We start from the raw sequence: 9,558 nt of genomic DNA, 5'->3' as shown, positions 1-9,558 counted from the left end.
GCTGAATGCATGGTTTGAGTCCTGGACTCAGTGGCTTGAAAAACATGCCGGATGTGTGTGTTTGTGTGTCCAAAAGCCTGAGAGGAGAATGGAGGAGAAGGGATTGCATGGCCACCCCCCTTGGTGGTGGGGGGTGCTTTCTCACTTTGCCTTTTCTTTCTCTTTGCTTCTCTTTCTCTCTGGTGAGTAATGCACCCTACAGCAAATAAAAAACAATTTTTTAAAGGATTCTGCGAAGCCCCATGGTAATGTATGAGACAGAGCACCTGCAGCTGCTGGGGCATCTCCTACATGTGCGGCCCAACATGACCTGCTGCCACACCTTGCTGGCTGAGGATGCCAACCAGTGTCTCAGAACACTACAGGTATGGTACTGCCAGCTCCTCTTCAAAAAGACAGAGGACAGTTGTTGCCGTCAGCAAACAGTCCAGATTCTGAGGACCTCTGGGGGACAGGCTCCCAAGCAACAGCAGCAAAGCCTGGGCTGGCCCAGGGGTGGTGCCAGACGGCAGCAGAGAAGGGATCCCAGCTGCTTCTCAGCAGCAACAGGAGCTAGCCAGGCCTGCCTCCCAAGGCAGAGCGACCTGTGACATCCAGCACTGGGTTCAAGAGAAGTGCTGTGAGCATGGGCAGGCCTTGGAGTAGGGCATTGCGTCATGGCTGCCCCAGGTGCCTGCATGGCAGCTGGGCGTGTTTGGGCAGGCCACCGCTGTGCTGAGATCTTGGGACCAGCTCTTTTGTGTGACATCAAGTTCTCAGAGCTCTGCTATCTGGAAGCCTTCTAGGACAACTACCTGAGTGGTGCCCTGCTGCAGGCCTTGCACCAAACAGTGGGCCAGGAGGCTGTTGGCTTGCTGGTCAGTGTAGATGAGGTTAACTATGAGGCTGGCACACGCTGCCTGTTACTGATGGGTTGGGGGGGGTGGGAGGGAGCCTGAGAAAGGCCTCCCAATCCTGGGTCTAGCAGAAATGACCCCACCTGTGCATTTTCCAGCCACGTTCTCTGCCCCAGAGGACTGTCATCTAACAGCTCTAGCTCTTTGAGGACTGTGACTGGATGACAGGCTCCTCCCACAGGATGTGGATCTGGGGCCTAAACCACTTCCAGCTGAGTTTCCTTCTTAACCTCTCCCCCCTCCCAGATGTGTTTCCTCAGCTCCCAGATGAGTTCCCTCAGCCACAGGAGGCCAGGAGCTCAGGCCTGTGGATCCCTGAAGGGAGGGAGCCCCTAGCCACACGCTCACCAAAAGGAAAGGTCCCTGCTTTATTGTGTCTCTGATCCTGGGCTTTGTGTGCGCCCACACATGCCACCCCCCCCCACACACACACACACACATCCCCTCTGGAATCTTCCCTGTGCCCCGCTTCCCTGAGGGCTTCTCTCAGGATCCTGAATTTTACTGCCCCCAACCTGGGTGTCAGCCACATTGTGGGCTGAGGTGCACAGGGACCCTGCTTGTCCACATATTTCTAGTAGCTGATGCTCTGGACAGCTTCCATGCACAGACCTGGCTTACCTCACCTCCCCGTTCCCCAGAGCTGGACACACTTGCACTGGGACCCTCACCCAGAGTGTCACATGTGGGTGTTATAGCAGCATCAGACCAAGGCCTGCTGTCATCCCTGAGCCAAAACCAGAAAACAGCTGCCTTCTTGGAAAAGGAAGACAAAGGCTTGCGGGCTGATGGGAAAGACCTTTTACAAATGGCACCTCACCAAAAGGAAAGGTCCCTGCTTTATTGTGTCTCTGATCCTGGGCTTTGTGTGCGCCCACACATGCCACCCCCCCCCACACACACACACACATCCCCTCTGGAATCTTCCCTGTGCCCCGCTTCCCTGAGGGCTTCTCTCAGGATCCTGAATTTTACTGCCCCCAACCTGGGTGTCAGCCACATTGTGGGCTGAGGTGCACAGGGACCCTGCTTGTCCACATATTTCTAGTAGCTGATGCTCTGGACAGCTTCCATGCACAGACCTGGCTTACCTCACCTCCCCGTTCCCCAGAGCTGGACACACTTGCACTGGGACCCTCACCCAGAGTGTCACATGTGGGTGTTATAGCAGCATCAGACCAAGGCCTGCTGTCATCCCTGAGCCAAAACCAGAAAACAGCTGCCTTCTTGGAAAAGGAAGACAAAGGCTTGCGGGCTGATGGGAAAGACCTTTTACAAATGGCACCAGTGTAACTGCCTTAAAGGGGTTTAAGTGGGCCTCACTCTCATGGATGAAGAGCTGGGGGAAGTGTTCCTGCCTCAGTGTTAGGAGCTGAAGGGTAGACAGGATGTTAGATCATCTAGCAGCTGCGACTACAGCTGTCCTCCTCTCTGGGCCTTAGTTTCCTTATCTGTCAAGGAAATACTGACTTGGAGTCATAAACTCTTCCAAGTCTATTCCCACGTTTTGCTGTATGGTCCAGGAAGAGCACAGCCTAGGATGTTTAACTAGTCCAGTGAGATGGGCCAGCTACCCCTGAGGCTGATGGGGCCCTGAGGTTTGGAAATTGAAAGAACAGGCAGTCGGGTTCTCTGCCTCAGCTTCCTCTCCACATGGTTCCCCACCCTTCACACCTCCCGGACATTTTTTTTCTCTTAACCTGGGTCTCCCTTCCTCCTTCTGAAACCAAACACTTCCTGCTGGTCTGTGGCTAGAGCTGAGGTTTAAGCTTCTGCTTTCTTCACCCTCTTCTTGTGTAAAGGCTCAGGAACTCAAATTTCTTACACAATACCTGGGATTTTCTTTCCTGAGGGAGAAAGGAATGAGGGCTGGGGAGTGGAGAATTGAGTGGGTGGGGATTCCCAAGAGCAAGCCTTTCCTGGGGAAGGAGCGCACCTATCTACATTTTGGAAGCTGTCCTGCACACTTGTCCTGTGCTGATGTGAGTCTAGGACCTGAGCCCTGTCCAGGAGTCCAGCTGTTCGGTGATCCCAGCCTCTGCCTTCACTCCCTCTAGAAAGGAGCTAACTTCTGCTGGGCACCTACTCAAGATCTATCACAGCCACCTGTGTGGGATTTTATCACCAATTTTGATAAGATTTGAGCCAGTCAGAGATGGGAAATGACTTGCCTAGGGGATAGAGAAGTAGAGAGAATCTACGCTGGTGACAGCAGTCGGGTTGGGGAGTGAGATGGGGCTTCCACTCTCTCGATGGACACTTTCCTAGAGCAAGGGCCCTCCTCGGCCTAACAGAAACATAAGCTTACTTTATTTTTATTTTTTTTGCTAGAGGGTATGTGCACTCATCAGAGAGAGACAGAGAGACAGGAAGAAGAGAAAGCACCTCCCATGGGTAATGGTCAAGCCATAATCCGGTCTCTTCCATCTTTCTCTCCTGGGATTTTGGGCACACATGCACTCGTGCCTGGCATTTTTCTCAATCCACCAGCCCGGTGGGATCCAGCTGCCTTGACCACAGAGCTAGAACTGGCCAGAGACACAGATTTCTTTTCATGACCTTGGAAATTTGAGGGTCTCCTCCACTTAGTGTTTACCGGTGCTTAAAGCCATAAGCTGCCGCTTTCTTTAGCTTCCTTTGAGCTTCCAACTGCAGGGCCAAACGCCAGGATCCCCCTCTTCACCTGTCTGTTGAGTTCCACTGCCTAGCTGGAGACAGTTAGACTCTTCCCTGCTGCAGGTCTGGGCCAGAGGCCCTGCCCTATGTTCTGGACCCTTCACACTGGACCCTTGCGCAGGTGCGTATGCGTGTACATGCTCAAGTTTGTTTTTTTGTTTTTTGTTTTTTTTTAAAAAAAAAGGCCTAACTTCAGCGCGCAGGAGCGCACGCAGGCGCAGTGCGTGCCAATTAGTCCATGGTGGCGGGAACTGCCAGGCATGCCTCTTTGCGCCGCCACCGCTGAAAGCGCATGCGCTGTGGATTTCACGAGCAGGGTGATAGACCCTCGAGGCCCTGAAATAGGGGCACTGAGTTTGGGTTCCAGGCCCTGAGACCATCCCATGGAAATGAAAGAGCTTCAGGGATGAAAAACAGGGTTCTGTGCAGTGTGGACAGGCTTTGGCCATGAGAAGTAGGGCCTGGGAGTGGGAGGAAGGGCGGGCCATAGTGCCACAGAGAGGAGAGTTCAACAGAGTGACAGAGAGGACACACTACAGCCAGAGAAGCCTCAGGGATGTAGACAGACGGGTGGACGCTGGAGGTAAGTGGAAAAGCGGAGTCACCCCCTCCCCGAACCCTGTAGGTCTGCAGCCATCTGCTGCCACATTCTTGTGTGGGGAGCAGGAACTGGGTCGCAGACATCCTGACAGTTCCAATAGGCGGGGTCTCTAATAAGTCCGCAGAGGGGCCAGCAGATGGCATAATGGTTACGTCCCTGGATTTCCATGTAGTTGTCCAGGGTTCGAGTACCAGCTGCATGAAACTCACACTGGCATATGCCCCAAATCCCCAGAGGAGAATGGAGAAGGGATTGTGGCCTGGCCATTCCCCCTGGGGGGTGATTTCTCACTTTCTGTGTCTCTGTCTCAATGGTGAGCACACATGCCGTACAGCAAAAATTTCTAAAAAAAAAAATAATTCTGGGAACCGTGTATCATGGCAACCCCATGCACGGGTTTCAAATTTGGGCACCAAGATAAACACGTCCTTTAATTCCATTTTCCATGAACTTTTTGAAGTCCTTGTGTGTAAGGTGATAATGTGAGGGAGGTGCCACATGCTGTGGGCATGGTTGCAGTTGTTCCCAGAGGTGCCTGTGTGCCAGGCCCTGAACTGGGGGCCCTCGGAGGACTCTAGCCTGGGCACTCGCTCTGAAGAACTTCTGTCTAATAGGTGTGCCAGGCTTGACAGAGTGAGTCATATCTCAGGGTGGTCAGCCATGGCTTAGCAAGTGGCAGAGGCTGGAGGAACCCAAAGGACACTGAGAGGAGCAACAGAAGATGGATCAGGGACTGGGAAGCCCCCTGTACATTAGGCTAAAAATTAGGGACCAGCAGTTGGTGTAATGGCTCTGTTGCTGGACTCCCATGTAGTCGACTCAGGTTCAAGTCCCAGACCTGGCTGCTTAAACTCACGCCAGGCACATGTGCGTGTGTGTCCAAGACCCCCAGAGAAGAATGGAGGGGAATGGATTGCAGCATGGCCATCCCCCCTGGGGGGTGAATTTTTGCTTTCTGTCTCTCTGTCTCTCTCTGTCTTTCTGGCGAGCACACGCGCCCTATAGCAAAAATCCCTCAAAGGAAAACACCATTGTCACTAACATGCATTTTATTTGTGAAATAGAGTATTTTAAAAAGCACATGACAGGACCAGCTGGTGGCTTGTTGGTTGGAGTACCTGGGTCCTTCATGGTACAGTTTGAGTTCCAGACCTGGCAGCTTGGGAAGTTTGTACATGCCTGGCACCTGTGTACGCATGAAAGAGAGAAATAGAGGAAAGTGGATTGCAGGGGGCTATTCCCCATCGGGGGGAGGCGCTTTCTTGCTTTCCTTTTTTCTCTCTCTCTTCAGTGAGCACACCCTCTGGAAATTTTTTTTAAAAATCTTGGTTATGATATTGCACTATAGGTGTGCAGAGTGTTACCATCTGGGAAGACTGGTGATGGGGTATGAAGGACTTCTCTATACTATTTCTTGCAAATGCATATGAGTCTGCAATAACCTTAAAAGTTTTTTTAAAAAGTGCATTTCATAAATGTGTAGTTACTACTGTTGTAAAACACCGGTGCCACCCACCTAGGCCAAGAAACATATTACTCGCACCCCAGAAGCCCTGCATCTTTTATCACCTTCCATCCTGATCACAGCTCCCCTCTTCCCCTACCTGGAAACACTATCCTAACTTTTACTGTAATTTCTTGTTGTTCTTTTTTACCTTTCCAGTTTTATTTTACTCAGTGTTATGATAAATTTAGTTTCTTTTGAACTTGTTATGAATGAATGAAACATTCTTAAAAACATTAGAAAAAGAAGAAGAAGAAAATACTGGTGATCAGGTTGGTCCCTTGGCCTGCTGGTTAAGGGAAGCTATATCCCATATATGGCCAACCATGGTTTGAATCATGACATGCCAGTGTGTGTTCCCAAAGTCCTGGCAGGATGAGAAATGAATGCGAAGGGATTGCAGCACGACTATGCCCTTTTAGGGGTTGTTTTCTGCTCCACCCCTCATGTCTCTCTCGCTCGCTCTCTCTCTCTCTGGCAAGTGTATGTACACGCTGGCAAAAACAAAAATAAAAACAAAATCATACTGGGAATGTAAAACGAGGACCCACCAGGTTAAAGTGAAATAGCTAAACATACATTTCAAGAAAGGGAGGCTAGAGACCACACTGACGTCCAGTCTTCTGGAGAGGAATGGTCAAGGTGGGTAGAAGCGATCCATAAAATGAACCCAGTGAGAACAGGCAGATGAAATCACCTCGCATACTTCAGTGTAGATGGGCCTGAGAAAGCAGAGGGCAGGAACATTTTCTCAAGAGTAGAGGAGAACACACTAGTCGAGTTTACTTGGAGCATGGAGAGCAGGAGATAGGAAGTGAGAGCAGAGGTGCAGGGGCGGCATTCTTAGGCCAGACTATGCAGGGTTGTAGTCTCAACACCTGTGCATAACGCTGTCAATCTTGTCTAGTGGGAAGCAGACAAAGGGGTGACACAGATGGAGGCCTGGGGAAACAAGGATAAAGCCCAGATAAAAATGGCAAAAAAAAAAGTCAGCGTCTTGGCTCACTCAGACTGTCTGAAACGTGGGGAAATGTTATCTGGTTATATCTGCTCTGCACACGAGAGTGTCTCTCCAGGAAAGACACTGGGGACAGGGACTTGGTGTCCACCTTGCAGAGAAGAAGATACAGTTGATTGTTATTATTGAGAGTATTTACATTCTACAAAGGATGTAAATATGTACAAAGTCACCATGAACACTGAATTAGTGAATATGGAAAGTTGCTCCTAGGGAAGACACTGGGTTAAGTTCCCATGAATCTCTGGTCATAGCACTTTTCCTAGCCAGTCAATATAGAATCTAGTTTTATGTGTACTTCTCCTTAAAGACATCACATTTAGTATATATTGTGAGTTAACACTGAACTCACAGCCAACAGCACTGTAACTCATGTCCTCACGAAGGTATTTACCACGTATTTTCTCTGTAAGGCACACTTCACAGCCCTCTTGTACTTAGAACACCAGGTAGCACTTCACTATTTTGGAGAGCCGTTCTAAACAGCAAAACAACAAAAAGTATAAAAATGCAAAATATGGGGCAACCAAGTCTCCATCTCTACACGATGTTCACTCTGCCTGGAATTTTATTCCTGCTCTTTCCTCCTGACTGATTTTTTAAAAGAATTGTTTTTTATTTTTTTATTTCATTTTATTCATTGTCATTCATATATATATATTTTTGGACTCAAACTGTGGTCAGCCATGTGGGAGTTCAGCTGCCTTAACCACCACACCACCTGCCAGTCTCCCTCCTGACTGGTTTAGCATGAACTCCTGCAATAAATTTTCCCTGACTTTTTTTTTCCTTCCTTCCAGGAGAGTAAGTTCTATAATACTCTGGACTTAACAGCGGTGCTTACCACTTAGATATGAAATGGTTGTTTTCTCTCCTATCCACTGAAGGATATGCTCCTGAGGACTGCAATGGCTCATCTCTGTCTCTAGTGCCGTCGTACGGTAAGTGCTTACTACATGTTGGCTGGCTGGCTGGCTGGGCAGAGGAGTGACAAGGACTCAAAGCTAAACCTTCTTTCCTTGTTCTTGATTCTGTATCATCTAGCTTGAAAACCAGTCCTCCTACCTCCCAGATTTCCCAAATTACACCTGCCGTCACAGCCTGCTGCAGGTGATAATGACATGGCCCCAAAGCTCCAGGTACTCAGATGAAAGGCTTTTGCTCTGTGAGTGGAAGAGGCCATTTGTCCAGCGGGCTTTTCTGTGTCCTGGACTAACCGTTGCAAAGCTAGTATAACCTACGCTGTAATTAGGGAAAACATTCTTGCAGCAGGTCAGGAAGATAATCAGTGCCTAATTTTTCCCCCAATATTTTGACTCAATGGTCTAGAAAAATAATTTACAATTGTGATTTTATAATTGCCCTTTTTGAGGAGTCTGTTCAGAATCACAATAATTAATGGCGTTGAGCGTACTTTAAGAACTTACTATGAGCTATGCTTTATTCTAAAGGCATCACATACATGCCCTCATTTAGTTATCAGAAAAACTTTATGTTTCTATTACTTAGGTTGTTTTCACAGATAAGGAAACTGAAGCACAGATGGGTTAAGAAACTTGCCCATCTAAAATTTCATCACATGTCTGCTTCCAAAGAGCGTGCTCTTTTAAAATTTTCTTTACATTTATGATAGTGAGCATGTGTGTGTGAGAGAAGCATCCTTCACAGGTTTGCTCATGCCACAGTCCCCTCCTTCCAGTCTTCTGGCGTTCCAGGATCCTGGAGACGCACACATGCTGCATGTTTTCAGGATAACCCGGCTGATGACTCAAACCATGACATGTGGCTTCTAGCTCTGCAGTCTGGTGGGCTCCCACCTGTGCCACAGAGGCTGGGCCGAAGAGTGTGATTTTATCCACTTCTCTGCCTCCACAATTCTCAGAGGAATCGTTTATTAAATTAATTTAATGACTGTTTATTGTTGATGAGTGCCAGGCACCACTTTAGGTGCCAGAGAGACAATAGAGAACAAAGCAAAGACTGTTAGCATGAAGCATACATTCTGGGGACAGAGGAAGACAGATAATGAATGAACAAATACATACATACACACAAAAATACATTTCTGATGTTGGTAAAGAAAGTAAAGAGTATAATAGTAAGCACTATTTAAAGAACAGATGCAACTGAATTCCAAGTGTCTCATACTGACTTCCATGGAGACATACTCTGAGCCTGAGATTGTGTGCAGAAGATTTATTTGAGAGCATTCTCAAGAGATAAAACTAAGGAAGTGAGAACCACAGAACTGGGCAGAGAGAGAAGCTGAGTCACAGTGTGATTGCAGCCGAGCCCTCAGCCAGTCCTACAGAGAGCTCTGCCGTTGAGAGGACTCTTAAGAATTATCCCAATATTGAGGCAGACTGGGTGAGCCTTTGTGCCCCCGTATCAGCCAGGCGTTGGCTCCTGCCCGTTGCTAGGAGAGGGTGAGGCAGCTTCCTGTGGCCAAGGCTCAGTGAGAAGCACTTTATGGAGTCTTAAATGCCATTTCTGGTCAGTGGATGACCCTGTGAAGCCCGTCTTTTAGGGTTATTAGTTAATGGCAAGAAATTAACCATCTAAGTCTTGGTTCTCTATGTTTATGAGTAGAATAATTATCCTCTGCCAAAAGGATTCCTATAAGGATTAGGATGGTGAAATGCTGATAAATGACACTATAGCAATATAAAGGAGATTAGGTTAATTAAGATAATTTGTACTGTGGAATAGTATAGATTTTGTATGGAAAAATTGATCTTAATCTGAATTGATGAAGAGACAAAATGAGAAAAAGAACAAAGGATACAATAGTTTACATCCTATAGCGGCATTTATTTTTTAAATTTGTCAGAGGGCATGTGTGCTTGCCAGAGAGAGGGAAAGA

General features: G+C 48.1%; 1 pseudogene; it reads left to right on the top strand.

Moving 5' to 3' along the window:
• Window positions 1-242: 242 nt before the first annotated feature.
• Window positions 243-2,189, top strand: LOC102496018 (DNA-binding death effector domain-containing protein 2 pseudogene; annotated as a pseudogene).
• The last annotated feature ends 7,369 nt before the right edge of the window (window positions 2,190-9,558 follow it).

This window comes from Tupaia chinensis, unplaced genomic scaffold (assembly GCF_000334495.1).
Source record: "Tupaia chinensis unplaced genomic scaffold, TupChi_1.0 Scaffold000425_1, whole genome shotgun sequence".
Classification (NCBI taxonomy): Eukaryota; Metazoa; Chordata; class Mammalia; order Scandentia; family Tupaiidae; genus Tupaia; species Tupaia belangeri.
The sequence above is the reverse complement of the archived record's forward strand: the minus strand, read 5'-3'. Positions and strand labels throughout refer to the sequence as shown.